General features: G+C 46.4%; 2 long non-coding RNA genes across 2 annotated transcripts; one reads left to right on the top strand and one right to left on the bottom strand.

Moving 5' to 3' along the window:
• Positions 1–3,197: 3,197 nt before the first annotated feature.
• On the bottom strand, positions 3,198–12,809 carry LOC140700512 (uncharacterized). The gene is made up of 3 exons (XR_012078924.1): positions 12,470–12,809; positions 10,249–10,307; positions 3,198–3,278 (listed from the first exon to the last, which is right to left on the bottom strand). It is a non-coding gene; the product is annotated as an uncharacterized lncRNA (long non-coding RNA).
• A 1,748-nt stretch (positions 12,810–14,557) lies between these two features.
• On the top strand, positions 14,558–17,193 carry LOC140700510 (uncharacterized). Its single transcript, XR_012078919.1, has 3 exons — positions 14,558–14,666; positions 14,766–14,858; positions 16,976–17,193. It is a non-coding gene; the product is annotated as an uncharacterized lncRNA (long non-coding RNA).
• Positions 17,194–22,678: the final 5,485 nt, after the last annotated feature.

Below are 22,678 nucleotides of genomic sequence, written 5' to 3'. Positions count from 1 at the left end.
AGATACAAAGGCCCTGGGTTCTTCTTTGTATTTCCAAGGCCTCCTTGCTTTATGGATTCTCAATATTTTCTATCTTAATTTCTTCCTATGGACACTGGTACGTACAGTCATGCTACCTGTAAAGGGCAATTCTAGGGGTACCTGGTGCTTCCTCCCCACTTTGGAAAAACCAAGGTGCCTGAATGTACAGGAAGGAAGGGAGACACTTGAGAAATTAAGAGCCTTTCCCACCTCTCTCCCCCTCCTGAATCCTGTTTCCTTATCACTCGGGAGACTATGCTGTAGTGATTATGAAAAAGGACTTCGGAGTCTTGATGGGTCTGAGTTGAGCCCGGACATCTCCTACCTGTGATCCTGGGCAAGTAACGAATCCTCCCAGAGCCCGGGAGCCCGTCTGAGCCGTCAGGATGCCCAGGCCCCCTTCACCACTGCTGTGTCAGGTGATGTGTGTGAAGGGCCCACCCTGACGCTGGGTGCCCATCGGGTATCTCTGCTCTCCTCCCCTTCCGTGTGGTCTTCAGCCTCTGGCTTGCATAGAATATCTGGGGCAGATCAGGCGCTGCCCTATGAAAAAAGAACCTACTCTTTACGAGTGTGCGAGAGCCTCGTGTCACATACGTATTCTTCAGTGAGGTCATATTTACCAGCCTGTCTCCACACCCCACCCCAAAGGCTTCTGAGAGGTTGACAGGAGACCCTGACTTACCTGAGTGTCAGGCACCAGCGCTGCTCACCTTGTGAAACCGCGTCGTTGTCTGGAACTGCCCACCTGCAGACTCCATCCCCGGCCTCACCCTGTGCCTCCTGGCTGCTGACTCCTTGCTCCCTTCGGCCCCGCCAGGCCTGTCGTGGAGCCCAGTCTCTGGACAGAAGCCCCCTCCTCTATGTCCGTCAGCCACATCCTGGCTTTCCTGTGTTCTCCTCCCTGAATTTCACATACATCTCTGCAGTCGCCTGGAGCTCCCTCCGACACACCCCTGATTCCTCACCCAAAATCCCACGCTGAGAGCAGTGTAGCCAACCAACCCCCTTCTCACCTCAGCCAGGTTGTTCCAAGTTGGCTCCCTTTCCCATTTCTCCCAGTGACCATCCCAGTCCTTACCATGTCTTCCCATCGCCTCCCGCACCACCACACCCTCAGTCCCGGGAACAAACCTCCGTCCCAGGAACAGACGGCTTATTTGGTACAAACATCTTCAGCTTCTTGTCCCTAAACTTACAAGATGATCTGTGTAGACAACTGTCCTTTCTCTCTTCACCATCAGAGGAAAAGTTGATTATTTTTCTAACCAAGGGTCACCCAGCCATTCAGGTTTTGAATTTCATGCTCTCCTGCCTCTTCTGGGATGTGACTCATTAATGGTCTCCCTTTACTGTGGTATCTGTAATCTCTTTTTCATGGCTTTCTTTTTCACATTGGGAAACAGACTCAAAGCTTTATTATCTTGAAAAAAAATATCCTTATCACTCTCTAGCTTTCATATCTTACTCAAGGATCTAGGAAGGTAGTCAGTGATTATGTAAAATTTTCAAAAAGTGAGTCTGTGTCAAGGATTTATTAAACTCATGGATGAAGGACAGTGAGAGCCGTTCAGAACATTCCTGAGACGTCCAGCCTCAGAGGGAAAAGCGCCCCGGCCGAGGCAGGGCTGCCGCTTCCCCTGCGCGGCCCCGCATTTAGCTCTCAGGTAACGCTCGCCTTTCTTTTTTCTCCTGGACTCAATCCTTTGCCCTTTTCTCTCATCAATTGAGTATTTTCTCTGAGAGATTGTCTCTCTATTGATTTAATATGGTGTCACATACTAATAATTTGTATTTTTAAAAACCTTGCCCAGCCTTGTAATCTGCCCCAGGACATCTGCATCATAGGACTTAAGAATAAAACCAAGCCAGAGGAAGGACATTTACCAGTAATTAGCTGCTTTGTAGAACAAAACCAACCTTCTTTAAAGAAAACAGCAACAATCATGCATATGACAAATGATTCTCATAAGGGACGATGAAGTCCAGAAGGAAACAGAACTTTTTAAAAATGTTTGAGGAAAGAAAAAACTCTTTCAACCAAGAATTATGTATCCAGAATGAAGATTCTTCAAAAATTATGATGAAATAAAGAGATTTTCACATAAAATAGAAACAGAAAATTTGTAGGGCCAGTAGACTTGCACTACAAGAAATGCTAAAGGGAGTTCTTGAGCCTAAAGAGAAACGATATTGATGAAAACTCAGATATACAGACAGTGATGAACAGCCCTGGAAATGATAAATATGTGGCTAAATATAAAAAAAACATTTTTTTTACTTTATCTTTAAAAAAGCACATGGGACTTTAAAGCAAAAGTAACGCTGCACTTTGGAATTTATAATATGTCAAATCCAATATATGACCCTAACAGCACAGGGGACAAGAAAGGAACTGTCCTCTTGAAAGCATCTTACCTTTCACGTGACGAGGTTCAACAGGTACCCTCTGTAGGATGTAACGAGTAAGGGTGAAGAGAGTCATTCCTACCATGACCGCTAAAAAGAATAAGATATTGCCCAAACTTCTGTGAAACGAATACATAGAAAGCTTGAAATTCGATTAATTCAAAGGAAAACAAGCAAGGAGAAATGGAGAAACAGTAAGAAGAAAAAAGAAAGACTGGAAAAATAGAAAACAAATAGCAAGATAGTAGAATTCAACCCAATCATGTTAATTACTTAAGGTGAATTGACTAAACTCTTCATTTAAGAGGCAGAAACTGTCTGCATAAAAATGTAAGACTCTACAGTATGCTACCTATAAGGGAAGCAATTTAAATATAAGTATTCAGGTAGTTTGAATGTGAGAAGAGGGGCAATGATATACCATGGAGTAGTAAGCATAAGAGAGGTGCTGTGCCTGCATCAGTTTCACAAAGTAGGCGTCCAAAGACTATTGCTGCATATAAACAGGGGCATTTCTGAATGATGACCTAGTTCACCGGGAAGACACAGAAATCCTAAGTAGGTAGGGCGGCTCCTGCTACACAGCTTTAAAATACATGAAACAAAAACACAGAATTAAAGCAAGAACTAGACAAATCGACAGTTACAGCTGGAGATTTTAACACCTGGTTTTCATAAATTGATGTGTTTCCAAGTCCATACTCGTCCTGCTCAGTGCACGACAGGCCGATAAATTGGGAGACGAGGTGTTGAGGCAAGGAATGACTTTATTCGGGAAGCTGGCAGACCAAGAAGACGGGAGAATAATATCCTAGAGAACCATCTTCCTCAAGTCAGAATTCAGGCTCCTTTTATACAAAAAAAAGAGGGAGTGTGGTTGTTGCAAACTTGTTGGTGTCAGAATTCTGTGTTCTTGTAACTGTCCATGTCAGGTCATTGTGTCCCTGTAAACCTCCAACAAAACAAGTGTTATTTTCTATTCTGCAAATTGCTATCTTTATATGAATGAGAAAGTGTTATACCCTTAGAGGTCAGAGCCTTGAGAATGGGCTAGTCTGTATATTTCAGGCTCTAGGCAACATTCTTTTTACAAAAGGTGCGGAACCAGCATGACTAAGCCCAGGAAACAGAGCACAGGGTTAAAGACAAAGGAACAGATGTAATAAGAAGTCAGATTTGTTGTTTTCTATTACAGATGGAACAAGAAGACCAAAAAAAAAAAAAAAAAAGAAATCAGTAAAGAAAGGGAAGGGAAAGTTGGAGAGGGGGATGCACTCCCTCCCCCACGCTGACCACTTGTGCCCCGGTGTGCCCTGCCTCCTGCTCAGCTCTCGCGAACACAGTTTTGAAATTTCCTTCCCTCCCCGCTCTGTTTAGCAAATGTGTGTGGAATCAACTAGACAAATTATGAAACATACGTCACAATTCTCTTTGTTCTATGACAATATAAAGCTGCGGTTATTTTATCCAGAGGGAAAACACAGAACAGGCGAGCACTTGAGTACAAGACAACTGAAAAGTGCAGCTCAATGGCAACATCCCAACTTGCCCGCAATTATTTATTTGCTCAACAGAGACAGGTGCAGAGCTTGGCATTACTTTGGATACCAGTTTGCTTTACTCTATTTGGGTTATTTGATATGGTGGCCATAGTTACAGTTTCTAACTTGTCAGTTGCAATTATTTGAAAACAATATTGAAACAAAAGCCCCACGGTTTTCTTCAGTGTTTCTCCCTGCCTTTGTCATTTTCTCCTAAGCTTTCTTCTCCTTCCTTTCTTTCCCATTGTGTCTCCCATCACCTGGTTCACAGTTCTTGGGGGAAATCTCTGAGCTATAACCAGGGTTAGGAGAAAGCACTGGCCTAACACACGAGTGATTCGGCAGTGTAGACACTTTCACCTGCGTGATGCGGTGGGGAAAGGGCTTGTCGCATTTGCACGTGGAAGCCTGTGCACATTTTGTGAAGTCCTATGTCCCAGAAGTCTTTGAGTTCCAGAGTTGGCGCGCTAACGCTACTGTTGTGTTAGACTCTTGTCTTCCCACCTGACTAGGCTGGCGTTAGTGGGAATGGCTCAGAATCGCTCTTTGTATGTTTCCATGCTGGTAACAGCCTCCTAGGTCCTCTCTTCCTATCTCCTTTGGTCAGGATTCACCAATAATACTTCTTCTTCTATGCCAAGTGTCACAAACTGGCTGCCCTTTGAACCAGAGCTGTCCCTCAAACACTGCACAGTTAAAATAATTTTTTTTTAAGTTCCAAATGAATTACCGGGGGGGGGGGGGGCGGGGTAGAGGGTGGGAAGGGATAGACTGGGATTTCAAAATTGTAGAACAGATAAACAAGATTACACCGTATAGCACAGGGAAATATACACAAAATGTTATGATAAATCACAGAGAAAAAAATGTGACAATGAGTGTGTATATGTCCATGTATGACTGAAAAATTGTACTGAACACTGGAATTTGACACAACACTGTAAAATGATTATGAATCAATAAAAATGTAAAAAAAAAAAAGTTCCAAATGAAAACATCTGAAGATTTCACATGCAGATACAAACTTCCTGATGTCTTTAAACAAAACCAAGAAAGGAAGACCAGGTGTTACGGAGCCTGGCTCCGCTCATGTATCCAGGTGCCTGGCAGCCTGGTGGAGTCCATGTTTGTGACTCCTCTTGAACTGCCCTCTCCATCTGGTCAGCCGCCCTGCCCTCCTCTTCAACCTCCCAAATACCCCAGGGTCCAAAGAAGTGAAAAAAGTCTGCAGAGCTCTGATGTAAGCCCTGTAAGAGTAACAGGGATCTCCTGTCTAGAATTCCAAGCCTCCTTCTCCTGTCAGTATCAGATACACGAGCAAACCTTTTCATTTTGCTTATTTTCCATCTCGGGAATAAAGCAACCTGAAAATTTTTAATAAAAAGCTGTAGTATCCTGTAGTTGTCACTAGATGACAGTATTGTACCAGTATTCTCTCAGCTCTTCCCCATTCCCGCCACCTTCAAAATGTTAATTATATAATTTTTCGTGGGAATAATTTTGGTTTCTAAATTTATTGCAGTAGTTTTCCAGTAATGTCAAATTTATCAGTAAGCAGGTAGCGTCCATAAGCTGCAGTATTTAAAAGAACAAAATGACTATTTATTTATTTATTTATTTCCCTCCTTGGAGCTTCCTGAGTTGATTAATAGAAACAGACCATATTGCCACGTATAATCGTCACGATTATGCAGGCTGTTCATTTACCGTTTGTGTGTTCACATGTGTTCAGCTGCCACATCTGCAGTGCATGTTGGAAAAACAGCCCCTTCTCTGTGCACTTTGAAACATCAACCGTTTCTCATTTGGAGCAATTTCTTTATCTTGTTTTGTGAATAATCATTGTTACCCACAAATCTGGGAGGCAAGGGAGCAGAAAACAGTCTGCACGACAAGGAGGAGGACTTTAGAGATGCACATGTGTGTAAGTAGATGAACGAGAGCTGTGGGCCGGCCTCATGCACAAACAAGGCAAGTGCTGGGAGAGGGAAGTTGCGTGTGTTAATTAGATTAATGGTTTGGGAACAAATCCATTTCAGAGCAGCTAATTAAATGTTTCATTTTGAGTTATTTTGTGTAATTTGCTTGGGTATGTGACAGCCAAATATTAAGTATTTAATTTTACCTTGAAGTACAACCCACTAATATTTCACTGATTTAGTTCTTTGGTTTTGGTACTTTGGGTTTTCCACGTGCCATCTTTTTGGTCCTGGTTAATCCACTTGACAGCTGACCGTGAAACGGGGACCCTGCAGTTTCCTTTTATAAAATGATCAGTTACGCCTGGGACCAACCCGAGTAGGATTTAAGCTTTCTTGCTGTCATCACCTTGATTACATCCTGAAAGGTTAGAGGTAGAAGAACTCCTTGCGGGTTTCTCTCATCCAGCCTTCTAGTGCTGCGGTTTCCCTGACGAACTGGTCCTCCAGGTCCTGCATGAGCCCCTCCCCCGCCCCGCCCCAGGGACGGGACTGTCTTCGGCAACATGGCATCAGCACTGGCCTCACTGAAGGACAGGAAGGACTCGGGGGATGTTTTTCCTCACAGTGAGCCAAGGGGAGGGCAGTGGCAGGAAGGAAATGCAGGTGGACAGGTGAGCAGGGCTGTGCCCGGGGAGCTCTGCAGGCTGCAATGAGGAGTTTGGGTCCTTGGCAACAAGGCGCTCCAGGCAGTTGCTATGATTCCATCAGAAATGGCACACGGGATGGAACCTGTCTCATGTCCCAGGTTTATTCTACAGGCAGTGTGCACAGTCTTCTGTGACCTCTCCCCGATGAGAGAGAGACAGCCTTTCTCTGTGGCTCCAGACTCCTCCCCACCCGTGAGTCAAATGCCTTGAATCTTAGATCCAAGTGATGGTTTTTAACCTCTGTTCCACTACAGGTATACCCCTCTTTCCCCACCTTGCTTGGAGTCTGGCTTTTGAGTAGAATTTGGCAGCACCCGTGTAAGATGTCTAGAAAAAAGGTCACCGGCTGCCTTTGCTTTCAGGCAAAGGCACCCCTGTTAGCGTGAGCTGGGTCCTCCCCTGCGAAGTTGGGGCAGAGCGCAGCCTCCTCAGTCCAGCCCCTCCCTGGGGCCGATCCTGACTTAGGCACTCCAGCTCCTCCCAACCACCCTTCTGGACTCCTCTCCGCCTCCCCCTCCCTCCTGTGTCCTTTGGGACCAAAGTTAAGACTGTACATCTTGCACAAAGCCTGCTAGGACACACCTGTCTCCACAACAGAATTCTCCTGCTCTCTAAATGCCTCAGTCCAGCTGGTTAGATCCTCAGTCCACCAAGTGGGAGGAAGTTTTGAAAGATTCCTCAGAGAGGTGTGTGGGGGTCTCACTATCTTTTTGCCCAGGTTTTCAGTGGCTCTAAACGCTGGGTAAATGATATCTGAATTTGAGCAGATAAAATCCACTTTCTGTGGTGCATGTAGAATTCTGAGAGCACTCTAGTTTCAGGAAAAATTTCAAGAGAAGTCGCCTTTTATACGTAGCACGTATTTTCAACACCAGAGCCTTTGGCTGTGGGGATCTTGTTATAGGAAGCATGAGGTCTGCATTTCCACCTTTGGACAATCTCGTCTTGCCTCGGGTCTGAAAGTCCTGAGTTCCACCTGCACTCTGTCCAACGCTCACACGTAATGGACAGAATTTGCAGAGACTGACTGACGGGAGGGAACAGGAAGGGAAGGGCTGGGCTGAGAGCGGGGCTGGTGGGAAGACACTCTGACTTTAGACTCTGAGATTCTTCAAGGAGCAATAGGAGTTTTCCAAGAAGATGAGATGAAGAGTGGGTTCCAGGTAGAGGGAAGAGTGTATGCAGAGATGTGGAAATAGGAAGCAGCAACCTGCATACTCCCTCTGCTTCAAGGCTCAGCTAAATCCCTGCCTTTTTCAGAAATCACGCAGCAATAATCTCAGACCACAGTGATGTTCCCTGTTGTTGCCGGTCATTCCTATGGAACAAGACCAGAAGCCCCTGGAGACCAGTTCTGTCCTTTCAGGGTGGACCCAGTCCCCAGGACTGTGCTCTGTAACTGCTCAGAGCCTGCCATCCTGCAGGGGGAGTCCAGGAAGCCTGCAATAAAAATTGCCAGGTTGCCAGCTTCTTACTGATTCTGCAACAAAGGAAAAGATCTTCTTTCATCGAATGTAAAAGGTGAAAAAAAAAATCCTGAGTTTCTCTTGGTGGAAAACAAAGGAAGTTTGCTTAACTATGTCTGCCTTTTCAACATGTAAAGAGTTGTTTTTCTGCAAAATAGGGTTTTTAATATTTGATAAGTTTTTGAGAACACTGCACGGTATCAACTCTGAATGGTTGGGCTCAGTTCAAAGGCTTGTATAAATCTTTCTAAAGAAGAGCAGTATTAAAATAGCCCAGTTTCCCTGATTTGGGCTTTAACTATATTTACACGCAAATCTTCAGAAGAGTTCCTCTTCTCAGCTTCACATTCCTCCAGACTCTAATGCGGGCCTTTTTATGGACCAGGAATCTGGCCAATTTGTATTTTTCTAGTAGCTCCAACAATAAAGCCACTCTCATTATGGAATAAAATTGAACACTGTCTCCTAATTTTTTTTGTGCAGTTGATTTGAATGACATCTGTTATGTTTGTCTCACTGCATTGTAATCAGGGCAGTTTGGGGGATTCTGCGGGCCCTGGCACTGACATGATACCCAGAACTGCAACCGTGCCACCGTCTGTCATTTTGGTGTGCCCCGCTTAGTGGTCTGAGGTGTGGGCTTGCTCTGGTTGGTCACGTGATGCCTCCGATGCAGAAGGTCAGACAGGTTCGAATTTGCTCTGAAAAATCATAGTTTTTTATTTTCAGACATCTCTTTAAGGAAAATACTTTCTGATGAGTGTGTGTGTGTGTGTGTGTGTGTGTCCCAATCACCACACCAACAAGGACATCCTTGTTTTGGTTCGTACTTGTATTGCTTGTGTGTGTACCTTTGTCATCTGTGTGGCCCTGTCTCCCTGGTCAAATGCTGACACAGCTCTGTGAACCATCAGTCTCTGCTTCATGCTTTTCCTGCCTCTTTTTAAAATTGGAGAGGAGTCACCTTCCCCTGGCGTGGTGACCTCCAGGCTGGGCTCGCTCTTCCTCTGTGTTTCCTGATTCCTACTTGGTGAGGGAACGCGCTAGGTTGCGGCTGGCTTAGAATTCAAACCTGTTTTCTGTCCACAGAGTCATTACTGTCTTTAATTAAGCTCTAAGACGTTGCTGGGGGTGGGGGGAAGCAGGGAATAATCATCTCTTTTTGATTTGCCCAAAGTGTCTTTGGCTCAAATATAATGAAGGTGAAGATATGACTCTCTCCGTAAGAGCATGGAATTGCAGAAACATTGTGCTGAGCAGGGCTCAACGCAGCAGGATGTTTGAAGATCTGCTTCTGGTTTTGCTCTGGCTGGTCACAGTAGGGGGGTGATGGACAGTTCAGGGGCTGGTTCATCCTTCTCTGGGGCTTTGTGTCTTAGGTGCCTGGTGGTCATGTAGACTGGATAATAGACTGTTCTGGTAAACAGCTAGAATTCCTCTTTGCTTCTTACAGGATCCTCTTTTTTATCCTTCATTTACAAAGAGGTCAGAAAAGATGGGGCTTTCTCCAGTGCATGTGCTACCTCATTACCCACAGGCTGCCGTTTCCCAGATGCCTGCCAAACTTTGCACTTTCTGTCGTACATGTTTTATTAGTTTGCACATAAACGGATGTTGGCAGTCACTCAAGGATCTACCCAGAGCAAGCAAATCCTTTACCAACATCACATGTTTATTCTCTTGGGTTGTTCCGTGTTGTATTTATATCCGCTTTTGATGGCAACTTGTTTTATTATCCTCTATCATTTCCCTTTGTCTCCTTAAATACAGAGTGAGTTTCTTTTGTGGCAAATTTTTGGAAGATTACCCTCTAAAATATTCTTGTGTTGATTCGATAAGTGTTTTGGAAATATTTGAAGTTACAGAAGTTGATACTAAATAATGACTGTTTCGAACTCCCCGGTGACTGTGCGTATGCAGATGGATGCTGATTCCTGCCTTATCCCCGTCTGGGGCCCTCAAGGCCCGCTTCTTATGTCTGTCTTTGTTACCTTCGTTAGTCAATGTAGATTCTGTTTCCTTTGTCTTTAAATTATTCCTCGTCAATTTAAAGGGCTAATTTGTCAGTAACTTTTATACAAAGCAGCCCATCACCAAAGTCAAATGGAGTTGTCTGAGCAAACTGCCTGGACCGCAGCGGAAGAGGTTGGAACAGGGAGTAAAAAGAATACCATTTACTTACTGTGGACTCTGTGTCAAGGACTTTACATAAGTTATTTCATTTCTTTTTTCACTGTCACCCTGTAAAACAAGTGTCAGAGTCATGTGATGAGACTGAGAGGTAAGTCTCTCACCCAGGGCCTGGCAGTGGTAGAGACGAGATCTGAACCAGCCAAATATGGCTTTGAAATATAATCAAGAGATTTAGTGGGTGAGGGCGGGTGGGGAGGATGAGTGGAAGATCAGTTTCACTCAATAATGAGCAACAAGTTAAAACCCGTGTGAGGACATACGTTCACCTGTCACACACAGATATGCAGGATTACTCTCAGGACCCAGAGGCAAAAAGGGAGAGAGAAAGGAAAGTATGAAGGTGTACTGGGGGGTGTACTGGGGTGGTACTGCAAGCGCAGGCCAGTCCCCAGACCCAGGGACGTGCTCCCTCTCCCTGTGCCCTGCTCTGCCTGCCACCAGGCAGCCGAGGCGCCTCTACGATGAGCTGGACCTGGGGTAGCATCACTTCCATCCCACGAGAGGCAACCCTGCTAACTGGAACTCTGCCATCATAGCCTCCTTCCTTTGAGCATCTGAGTCTTCCTGGAGGCCTTAGATGGCTTCCTAGGACAGAGCTCTGCTTTACGCCCTGGTCCCCCAGGAGGAGGCTCGCACCACACCCAGGCTGGGCCCACAGGCCTGAAGGGAGAGGAGCGGGAGGGAGTTCAAGAAAGTTACATCGTTGAGTGTCCCACTGCAAGCTGCTGGCTTTCGGCGCATCCCTCCAGAGTCCCAGAACAGGGGTTTCAACAAACGAAATACTCCATAAACGTTTGATAAAAGCGTGCAGGGAAGAAGGAAGGAAAGAGCTCCATAAGTTGCCATAATTTTGACTGTATCAAATCCAAAGAGCCGTCCTCAGAGTTCCAAACGTTACAACACTTTCTTCCATTAAGCTGACCCTGGACGTCACTTTGCTTAATTACTCCTTAGTGGCTCCTGGGTTTTTCTGTCCTCCAAGTTGTCTATTTTCCTGTGCCAGCAGTGACTGCAGCCGGCTTTCTGCAGCTCAGAAGCCTGGCCGGCTTTCACTGCCTCCTCGCTGGGATAGTCGCCTTACAGTTTCGGAGTTTTCTGTGTGCTGTGCGGCTCTCCTTTGGATGTAACGGTTTCTTGCTTCCAGCACAAAAATTAACCCACTCTGGCTGCTTTAGTTTGTATGTGTGGAAAAACACATACTTAGGTAAGAGACCCCTTGGGAAATAAATTGGAGAGGATGCCTGAAAGTAACCTCCAAGCCTCTTCTGTACCTGGTGGCTTTTTCTGTGGACATGTTCATCTGCTGAGGGAAGTGGACTCCAGTGTCCTGAGTGTTGGTTCCATCTCTTTAGAAAAGCAGATTGGCGTTTGTCTCCTAGTTGGAGGTGGCTGTGAAAATGCGAGGTCCCGGCAGAGGCCACGCGCGCGTCCCCACTCGGCTCCCAGGCCCCCTTTCACACCCTGTGAGCTGGTCGGCTCCCTTTTTCAACAGGGAGGACACACACACTCCCTAAGTGACATGTCCGAACAAAATGCAAAAGTAATGCACTTAGAACCAATTTCTCCTTGGACACCGAACAGCTGACCTAAAACTGTGCACATCAACACCCAAACCAAAAGCAGAACTGTAAAAAATGAACCACCCACAAAATGAAATGGCAAAAGCCTCACACTTGATCTGAAAAACTCAGCCTTTTCTGACATGGTTGGAGCCAGCCCCGAGGCAGTCCCGGGCTTCTGCGGGAGAGGCTGCGCAGGATGGATGGTGAGGCTGGAGGGGCCGGGACCCGGCCCAGTGACTTTGACAACATAGTGACCTTGGGCAGAAGCTTGATGTCGTTTTGTCTCCCTTTGGCCACTTCACACATCTGTCAAAGATGCATAATAACTCATCTTCATCTCATGTGGGGGCTGAGGATTAATTAATAAGTGGTTGTAAATTACTTGACACTCCTCAGAGGAAACGCATCCTGTAAGCGCAAGGAATCGTTATTACCAGGCAGCTCAGCTGGCTCGGAAGCGATAATGACTTCTGGGAGGCTGCTGATCACAGGCTGTGGTCTTTCCGGCTTGGAAACCAAAGGTTAAGGGACCACATGGAGCCTCATCTCCCTGGTCATCCCTGCTGCAGAACAAGGCGTTCTTCCCCACAGAAATGCCTGCCCTGTCGGTGGCATTTTATCCCCTACATTTACGAAACGGATACCTACCTGGATTCTGGCGGGGGATTCACAGCGGGACACTGGTGTTTCCCAAGGTGGAGTCTCAGTGCCCCAGGCCCACGTGACACACGAAACCAGAAGGGCTTTGTCAGGAGACCATACAGAATGCACTTTCATGCATTAATGACCCACAAGGGGTTTATAAGAACCCATCATTCCCAAAATTATTGGATAAACTCTTGCATATACTTGCAAAAATTGCATGCTCCACTTTCCGTGGGTCTCCCCGATTGGAGTGTGACTTTGCAGCTTCTCTCATCAGTAGATGGGTCTGTTTCCATACCCTCTGATTCTGGGCAGGCCTTGTGACATGCTTTGACCAATATGATGTGGCTGAAATGACGTTGTACCAGTTCTGAGCCTGGGCAACAAGAAGTCTTGCAGCTTCTATTCCCACTGTGAGATCGTTGTCTGTCTCCATGGGAACAAACCTGGGTCAGTGTGCTGGAGGATGAGAGAGACGTGACCCCAGCCAACCACCGGCCTTCTGATTTATTGGAAGGAAGCTGCCCACAGACACACAGCTGCACACAGCCCAGACTGTTGACCCAGAGACTTATGAGCCAAATAAATGGTGGTTGTTTTAAACCACTAAGTTCTGGTTGGTTTGTTATGCAGAAATAGATTCAGAATTCAATAATGGCATGCTTTAAAAAACTCTTTTAATAGTCCTAGGTATAGAAATTGGAGTTATATATGGGCGATGCATAGACGATTTAGTGTTTGGCTGACTGGCTGTATCACTGCGGCCTCTTTGTCCATCTTCTTTGTTTCAGGGACGAAGCAAGGACTTAATTTCCTACAATTCCTCATAGGGTTCTAGGGTATATTCAGCCCACTTGAGTGTATCAGAGCTACCTGAGTGAGATTTGGAAAGTGAAAGGGAAACGAAGCTCTCGTCCTTGGGTGACTGTGGGCAGAAGTGCGGGAGGAAGCTGGTATGAGGTTAGTAAGAGCTTCTGGTTGAGCTCCTAGGAATTGCCCCCATGACCCTGACACTTATGAATTGATGACTTCAAGCAGTGGCTTCCGCAGACCTTCCAAGGGCATGTAAACCTCTGATGGCGGAGCTTTCCAAGTATACCAGAAGTGAGAATGTGACCGTTATGATAAGGGCACTTCCAGGGTATAGCATGTGCCTGTCACGATGGCCCTGCACAACCAGACTCCAGATGAAAGTTTTACTTTGCTATCTTTTAAAAATAAGTGTTTACTAATTTATTATAAAGGACACAGTTCAGGAACAGCCAAATGGACGCGATGTGTATTTGGAAGAGGGAACTTCCATGCCCTGCCCGCCCCGCACGCCACCCTCCCGGCACCTGGATGTGTCCCCTAGCCTGGAAGCTCTGTTATTCCTTTTTAACTCAGTGACCTAGGGAACTTCCTGGGCCTTTGGCCTCATTTCACTCAGATGTAAAATGGAAATGACATTTCTTACCCTGAAGGGTTGTTGTGAGGAATAGAAGTGGTCCACGTGTGCAGATCTGTGGCACCTCGTCACTCACTAAATGGAAGGTGTCTATTAGTTCAGGCTGGGTCCGAATTTTCAATGAAAGGAGTCTGAATTGCTGAGTTGTACTCTTTCACGTGGCCCCATGCTACTCCCTTAGCTCTCCTCTCCCATGTGACACATTTGTACATCTCAGGAAATTATCAGTAACTTTCTGAGCTCCTCTACTTGGTCCCCCCACCTCCACCGATCCCTGCATCTATGTCTGGCTTGCTCCTGTTGCCAAGATTGTTTTCTAATAAGCACAAACACCTCCTCAGGTGAATTAGAACACAAGCGCCGTGGCGTTTCCCAGGGATTTGCCTTTGAAATCAACAAGCAAATCAAAGCATTTTTCATTCCCCTGTAAGGATCTCACCAGGGTTGTGTCAGAACTCGAAGACAAGGTGGGGCGGCGCAGGAAGGGAAAGAGCAACCATCCGTTCTCACTCGCACAGTAGTTGCTGTGCTGAAAGAGTCCCACAAGGGACTGAGACTGCATTAAAGACAAAAAAATCAAAAAACGTCATCTGGTGTCTTGCTGTTCTTACTTGTTGTCTGTTTACTTGCAGGGAAGTGGCGGGGCGCAGTGGGCTCCTTGCACTCTTTTATGGAGGAAACTTCAACTGTAGAAGAGAGGAAACCCATCTTCCCAGAGATCTCCATGTGTGGTCCAAACGCGCAGACCAAAAGGCATGGCATTTATTTGATTTTAACGATGCATATTAAGTTCCCCTGTATGTAATAATTTATTTTAATATGAAAATTATATTACTCCCTAAATCTTTGTAGATAACAGATGCTCCAGGAAGATGTGTGCACCGGGTTTTCTCCTTGAATGGTAATACTGTAAAGAGAATGGACTCAGGACTCAGACAGATACAGGTTTGAATTCTGGACTCTCCATTTTACAGCTGTGTGAACTGTGAAAAACAAATGAGTGTTTCTGAGCTGGTTATCTCATCCAAAAAAAGAGAATAATATTTCTTTGGTGGGGTCGTTATGAGGGTGAGAATTAAATGAGCTAACGCACGTAAGAGTCTAACAAAGTAGGTGATAATACTTACACAGGAAACAGTAGCTCTTATTTTTATTGCTACTTACTCTTTTTTTGAATGCTTATTTTTTTATGGAAGTATAGCTGAATTACAATATTGTGTTAGTTTCAGGTACACAGCAAAGTGATTTGGTTATACACATATATGTATATATTCTATTTTTTTCAACTCCTTTCCATTATAGTTTATTACAAGATATTGAATATAGTTCCCTGTGCTATACAGTAAAACCTCTTGTTTATCTATTTTATATACAGTAGTGTGTATCTGTTAATCCCACACTCCTAATTTACCCCTAACCTTCCTTCCCCTTCGGTTACCATAAATTTGTTTTTTATGCCTGTGAGCCCACTTCTGTTTTGAAAATAAGTTCATTTGTACTATTTTTTAGATTCCACATATAAGTGATAACATAATATTTGTCTTTCTTTGGCTGATTTCACTTAATGTGATAATCTCTAGGTCTATCCATATTGCTGCAAATGGCATTATTTCTTTTTTATGGCTCAGTAATATTCTGCTGCATATGTATACCACATCTTCTTTATCATTCATCTGTTAATGGACATTTAGGTTGCTTCCATGTCTTGGCTGTTATAAACAGTGCCGCCATGACCACTGGGGTGCATATAACTTTTCCATTCAGCGCTTTTGTTTTCTCTGGATACATTCCCAGGAATGGGATTGCTGAATCATATAGTAACTCTATTTTTAATTTTTTAAGGAACCCCCATACAGTTGGTACTTATTCTTAGAAGGAGGAAACTGAAGAAATGTTTCTCATCTTCTTGATGCTGGAAGTCCACTTGACTTCAGTCTTAATCAAGGCTGAGATCTCAAAGTAGATGTTGTGAAATTTTGCTGATGTGGGGTTGAGGAAGGAGCCTGGACAAGCCAGAGAAGCAAATACGCGTGTGTAAAGAATAGACTCCATTTGAACAGCGACTTTGGTTCCCTTCAGTTGGTGTTTGCCAATGATCTGTTCCTGAATGACTTGCACATGTTTACGTGGGTCTAAACGTTGACTCAAAAAGTCACGAGCTTGGGGCCTCAGAGGATTTATGGTGCAGGGTACTGGCTGTCTCCATGCATTTGCTTCATCTTTCCTGCTTGATTTCTTTGCCTGAACAGACAAATTTCAGACGTCCAAAATGCCCTGTCAAGTCAGTCTGGTAGGGTAAGAGTAGAAGATACTCACTAAGGTTTGCCTCCTGGTTCCTTTTTTTGTTTTTGTTTTTACTATTTTCTTTTCTCTCTCACTTTCTTTTTTGTCACAAGGTATTTGTTGCCTCCAGGATAGGAGTGGGATGAAGGGGAGCATTAAGGCATCTCTGAATGGCTTTCAAGCAAGTGTCTGAAGGAATTTGAGAGCTAATGGTAGACACAATTGTGTGAATATCCTCCCAGGCTATGAGGAGCTTTGTCTTTTGGTTTTATTTTTGACAAAAGGTACTTTGTAGCCAGAGTTTGTCAGAAGCCTTAGAGTGATGTGTTGGTTTTAAGGCCACGTCTTTAGATGGACTACAGCACGTTAGGTCGAAAAGAAAAGAATTTGGCAGAAGTGATGAGATGTCGCTTGGAGAACAGTGTATGGAAGGACAGAGGCTTTCATCTTGGGAGCTGTTCCTCACTCTCTCTCGGAGGGCTTGCCCCCGGGAAGCCAGCCTCCACGTCACGTGAGGGAGCGTGGAAGCGCATTCTCCCCCAATCCAGCCTTGAGATGACTGCAGGCCAGACGGTGGAGGATGGACTACAGTCTCAGGAGAGACCTTGAGGCAGAGACACCTAGCTTCATCCTGTCCTGGTTCCTAAGCCACAAAAACTGAGATCATCAGTATCTGTTCTGCTGAGCTATTAAGTTTTGGGATCATTTGTTACATAGCAATAGATAACTGATAGACGTGGCTAGTGCATCATGATATAAAGTCAGTTTTTCTTTCGTAGAAGTGATAAAGATCTGGTGGCTTGTTGGTGGTAACGGAGGAGCAGAGAGAATGTCACTGGGGTTAAGACAATGATGGACTTCCACCTGGGGACATGCACGAATGCCCCCTCCTCCTAGAGGGGCGGGGAGAAACCCTGCGTGCGTCCGGGGCTTCTGCCCAGTAGAGAGGACTGCAGCCTGGCTTCCTGAAGAGACAGCAAGCTTCCTAAAGGAGAAACACCTGCTGCACTGAAATCACAGGAAGGAGAACAGCCGGGGTGTCTAGGCCAGGCGCTGGCGGGCTCGTTCTGTGAAGAGTCAGATAAGCATTCTTGCTCGTGGGCTGTTCATTCTCTGTCACAACAACTTAACTCTGCCCTTTAGCGTGAAAGCAGGCAGCCTCCTGGACCCGGAAGGCGCCTCTGTGAACAGAAGAGATGCAGGAGGAGCTGTGTGCGCTGGAGGGCAGAGGCGGCCTTGAACTTTCCAGCTACATCTGCAGACAGATGAGGCCGGGAGGGTGAAGATAAAAGGGGAATTTTACATTTCAACAAGTCAACGGGGACAAATGCTAGTGAGGAGCCAGGGATGTCTTCCCAGATTTTAATCCCTCCCTGGGGAGGTGTGTGTGTGTGCACACGTGTGCGCGCGCGCGTGTATGTGTGTGTGTGTGTGTGCACGTGAGTCTACAGGGACAGTAGCCTCAATGGACTGAGTTCAAACTCCCAAGTCACTGAGTTTCCTTGAATAGGCACATTTTTCCCCTCCATCAGAGGTAAGTGGATTCTCGAGAACTAAAGGTGTGTCAGGGAGCAATGAAAAAGGAGACATTTCTGCACCCCCAAGCGCTGTGATTATGCAGCACGGGTGTGTGCTCTATGCATATAAATAGCTAGAAAAATAGTATCAGGAGATCCAGATTTGGGAGCTGGGGGAAAACCACAAGTTCAGAGCACCTGAGCAGAGATAGCATTTCCTGCCGCTCGTGGCTGACTCTAGATTTGGGCCAGCTACAGAATTTGCAGGGGCCAGTGCAAAAGGAAAATGTAGGTCCTTTTCTTCAAAAAGCAGGAAAAAAAGTGCTGTTCAAGGTGGTACCATACAAAGCTTTTTCCTTTCTTCTGCGGTCTCTTTTTCAACTTGTCGTGCCGTTCTATATTTGCTCTTTGATGTTGTTATAAGAAAAATTAAAAATTTAATTATTAATAAGACTTTTGTTCATCTTTATGTTGTGCAATGCCTCTTTTAAATACAAACACAAGAGCATTTAATTCATATAATCACCGAAATTACGTAACTCATGCTTTGCAGCTTGAACGTGCATATCGACTTCATTCTTACCAGAATGAACAAATCCAGCTGTTTTAAATTTCCCCTCTCAATCCATGCACCGCCTACTCACACGCTCTCGCTTTGGCTGGCGATGAGCCAGGAAGGACTGAAAGGCAAAAGGGGCTATGAGTTGCTTACCTTTCTGGGCCATCATTTTCCGCCTGTGTGGTTGGCTGGCAAAGAGAGTAATACGGGACGAGGGGTGTGGTGGCTTCTGATTTCCTGTGCTAGGGCTGCTGTAACAAAGGATCACAAATGGAGGAGCTTAAAACCCAGAGATTTATCACTTCACAGTTCTGGAGGGAGAAGCCTGAGATCGAGGTGTTGGCAGGGTCCCCTCCCTCTGGAGGCTCCACTCCTCCAGATCTCTCTGCTGTCTTCTGCCAGTCCCTCGGCTTGTGGCATCGCATCTCCAGTCTTCGCACGCCGTTTTCCCTGTGTGCCTGTCAGCGTGTCAATTTCCCCTTTGTATAGAGATACCAGTCATGCTGGCTAGGGCCCACCCTACTCCAGTATGACCTCATTTTAACGAATTACCTCTGCAATGACCCTATTTCTAAATAAGGTCACATTCTGAGGGACTGGGGGTTAGGACTGCAGCACATGAACTTGGAGGATGCGACTCAACCCATCACAGCTTCCTTGGTTGTTACTGTTTCTTAGAACTCATTGCCTTATTTGGAGCAAGTTCTGGTTTGAACAGAAAGCACGGCCCCCATGAGGCTGTCAGTGCCCCCCCACCCCCACTCAGTCCTAGATGTGTCTTGCTGAAGTCCCCACATCATGGGCCACCAGCATTCTGTGCTTGTGGGGAGCCACCAACTCTGTCTGGGTACGTGGCGGCAAGACACAGAGGCAGACATGCATGTTGTGTCTGTCTCCTCTGCTCTGTGCACGTTCCATTTTCCCACCGGACTCCGCTTACAAAACCCAAGTTCAAAGACAAAATTATTAAGCATTTAAAGACGGCAGCAGCTGAGCATTAAACCAAACCTGGGGCTCTTTGAGCCCAGGGCCCTGTGGACTGCATGAGTGGCAACCCCACAAAGCCAGCGCTCTGTGAACCACAGCCTTGGTCCCTTACCTGAGCTCCATCCCCTGTTCTACAGATCCTTAGAAACTTGTTGGTGAGCAAATCCAACCACAATTCCTGAAGGGCGAGGAGGTTAAGTGCCTATTCCAAGATTTCCAATGAGAATAGGCGGGACTGGAGCCCCAATGCCAGGTCCCTGGGCCGTTGCTGATGGTTCTCCATCCATCACTTTGCCACCTGCTTCTCAGCAACCCCATTTGCTAAGAGTTAGTTAGCTCAGTGTGAAGCCCAGGGCACAGAGGGTTCTCCAGCGTTCAATGATCCCCAAGACATTGCATAACACTCCTTGGATGCGTGTGTCTAGAGGACTGAACTGCTTTGCCTTTTTAGATGGAAATGCAGACACATTGTGGTGAAACAGCAGCTGTTTCCTATCTAAGTAGAGTTCAGGGCAATGGGCACATCTGAGATGTTAGAAGGACTGAATTTTCCCCTTCACTACTCAGTGAAAATCTTTGAATTTGAGGTGCGGGGCTGGGGAGTAGGGAAGCCAGAAGGCGGCCTTATTACACTGTTGGGACAAAATACTTAGATCTGGCCTAAGGCAAAAATGCTCCAGTGATGGAATTGACTTTCAGGGTCCCCAGACATTTCCTGGCCTTCTTCTTGTCTCAGTTAACTTTTGCTGCATAACAAACCACCCCAAACTTAGTGGCCTAAAAGAACAGCCAGCCACTTAGCTCAGGAGCCCACAGGGAGTTTGGATCGGGCTCCGCAGGCCGGTTCTGGTCTGACCCATCTTGCTTGGGCATTTGTGGTCTCGGGCTGGGGCTTGCTGGCTTGTGAAGGATTAGAGTAGCTTCTGACCGTGCCATGCCACCTCCTCGACACATTCTAGAATGAGTCTGCCACATTCGATTGATCACAGCAGGTCACAGGCCAGCTCAGATTCAAGAAGTCGAGAAATTGATTCTGCTTTGTGGGAGGAGCTACAAAGCATGCTGGCCACTGGGCGGTCTACCCCGTTACACCCGGACCCCTCTCGGCATCTCATGCCTTCCACCCAGGACTGCTCAAATTCACCCGTCCTGGGTCTCATTCCTTTTTTAATCTTCCCCCTGGTTATTCCAGGGCTCTGTATTTGAGACCTTTTGTGGGAAAGAGCCAGTTTATTTTAGAATTATTTGTACTAGATAATAAGTAACAGAAGTGGGAGCACCGAGGGGTTACACTGAGGCCTTTCTTGTAGTAGAAGTTCTGGGCTTTTTGGAAAACTGGGTGTTAGGTCAAGTCTGTCTCAAACTTTCACGATCATAAGAGTTACCTGGGGAGCTTATTGAAAATGCAGATCCCTGGATCCCATCAGAGATGTCCTAAATCCACATTTTCTGGGAGGAGCTTAGGAGCCTGTATATTTTCAAGCTTCCTGGGTGGTTTTTTGTTTTTGTTTTTGTTTTTAATAACCAGGTTTTGGAAACACAGCCTTCTCTCAAAAGCATAAGAAGCATCTTGGCAGGAGGCAGGGAAGGTGTTTGACTCCTAGGCCTTTGTAGGGATAGACTGTGCCTGATTTAGTTCTCGGTCCCCACAGTGTCTGGCACCTCTGGTGTACTTGAGAATCTTTCCATGTTTAACTGAACTGAGTGGAGCCATGATTCTCACGTGGGTTGTGTTCCAGAAGCATCGTTTTCTTGAGAACACGTTAGGAATGCAAACTTCCACCTCACTCTGAGCGCACTGAACCAGAGACTCTTGGGTGGGGGCGACAGGCTGCTTTATCCAGCCCTCCAGGTGGTTCCGATGCTCCCTCAAGCGTGAGAGCTGCCAGGTCAGAGCCGTTACATACCTGTGAGTAGGGACCCTGGGCATCCGCACACATGAGTGAAGAGGGCCCACGCAGGCCTTGGTCCCCATCAGGCCTGACCCACCTGCCCTCCGTCAGTCAGTGTCTTCCTGGGGCTCCGGAGCTCTTTGAGCAAGCCCGTCCTTGGGACCATCCTCACCTGAGCTAACACGTTCGCAATTTGCTGAAATTCTTTCTTCTGCGTTCTGGACGGGGCCTCTGGCCCTGCTTGTCAGGCAAGGTCTCTGTGCTGATAGAAAAATGAGAGTTCCTGCTGAGCAAACAGAGCTTTTAAGTTGGTGTCAAGATTTTCTCCCCCATTCTTGAGCAGCTTTTAAAATCCCCTGCCTTGGGTGGAGCACCGAGGGTTAGGAATTAAAAAGGAATTGGCCCGAGGGGGTCACCATTCCTGCAGAGTTTCAGATGCACACTGAATGATTAAAGCAGGTATACACAGCATCTCTCTCTCTCTCTCTCTCCCTCTTTCTCTCTCTCTCTCTCTCTTTCACACACACACACACACACACACACACGCGCGCGCGCGCGCACATGAGCCAGGGTATCACGTTCCTTGAAGCCAGGTTCTGCTTCATCATGGTTTCCTAGACAGCCTTCAGCAAAATGGAACACAATAAGTCCTCATCAGCCCAACTGGTCACTGAAGATTTTGTTTCCTGAGTCAGATGTCCCCTGGGAGGCTGGGGAGACTAAAGAAATGGGAAGGGCTTTGGTGGGGATGTTAGGAGTCTGACTTCTAGCCCCAGATTCACCCCAGATCTTGAACACATTGCTTCATCTCCCTGAGATGCAGCTCCTTACCTGTAAAATCGGATCTATATTTAGATTTTTCCCTTTCCCTAAAACAGTTTTGAAGATACTCATAAATAGAAGGGCATGTAAAACAGCAGTTAGAAACACATAAACAGAATTCAGGAATTCCTTAGGAGAACTGAACTGAGATTAGCAGTAAGCGCCTGGAAAGGGAAACTCTGAATAATAAATTAGAGTCTGAGAGTTTGGACAGCCCGGGAGGCCCGGAAGAGGCAGAATCCCAAGTTCTTTGTTGCACGATCAGGTAAAAGAAAGAGGTGCATGAGCGTGGGTCCGGAATGCAGGTGGGCTTGGGTGGCCCATGAAAGGAGGAGGGGAAACAGAGCCGGGTTAAGGCTCCTCCTCTCCAGCCCCCATCACTTCTGGCTGCTTCCCTGACACCAGCGCCCCGGAGCCCGGAGCCCGGAGCCCGAGCACACGGCGGCTCTCCTTGGCTTTAGTGTGGTTTGCAGCTTACTGGGGGGCGTGCAGCCGTCAGGCGATGTCTAATTCTGACCCTGGAATTGTCCCCTGAATGCATTCTGTTGATGCGGGTGTCTGTTTTCAGATGGGGTTTCAAACGGGAAGTGACTCTTTCAGCTTGAAGGAGTACAAAACATCCCACCCTTTGCTGACGGTGTACATTAACAGGGGAGAGACGCTGTTGGTGGGTCACCGCGCAAGGCAAGCAGCCCATGGTGTGCA

Source organism: Vicugna pacos, chromosome 2, assembly GCF_048564905.1.
Source record: "Vicugna pacos chromosome 2, VicPac4, whole genome shotgun sequence".
Lineage (NCBI taxonomy): Eukaryota > Metazoa > Chordata > Mammalia > Artiodactyla > Camelidae > Vicugna > Vicugna pacos.
This window is presented reverse-complemented; position numbering and strand designations above follow the sequence as displayed.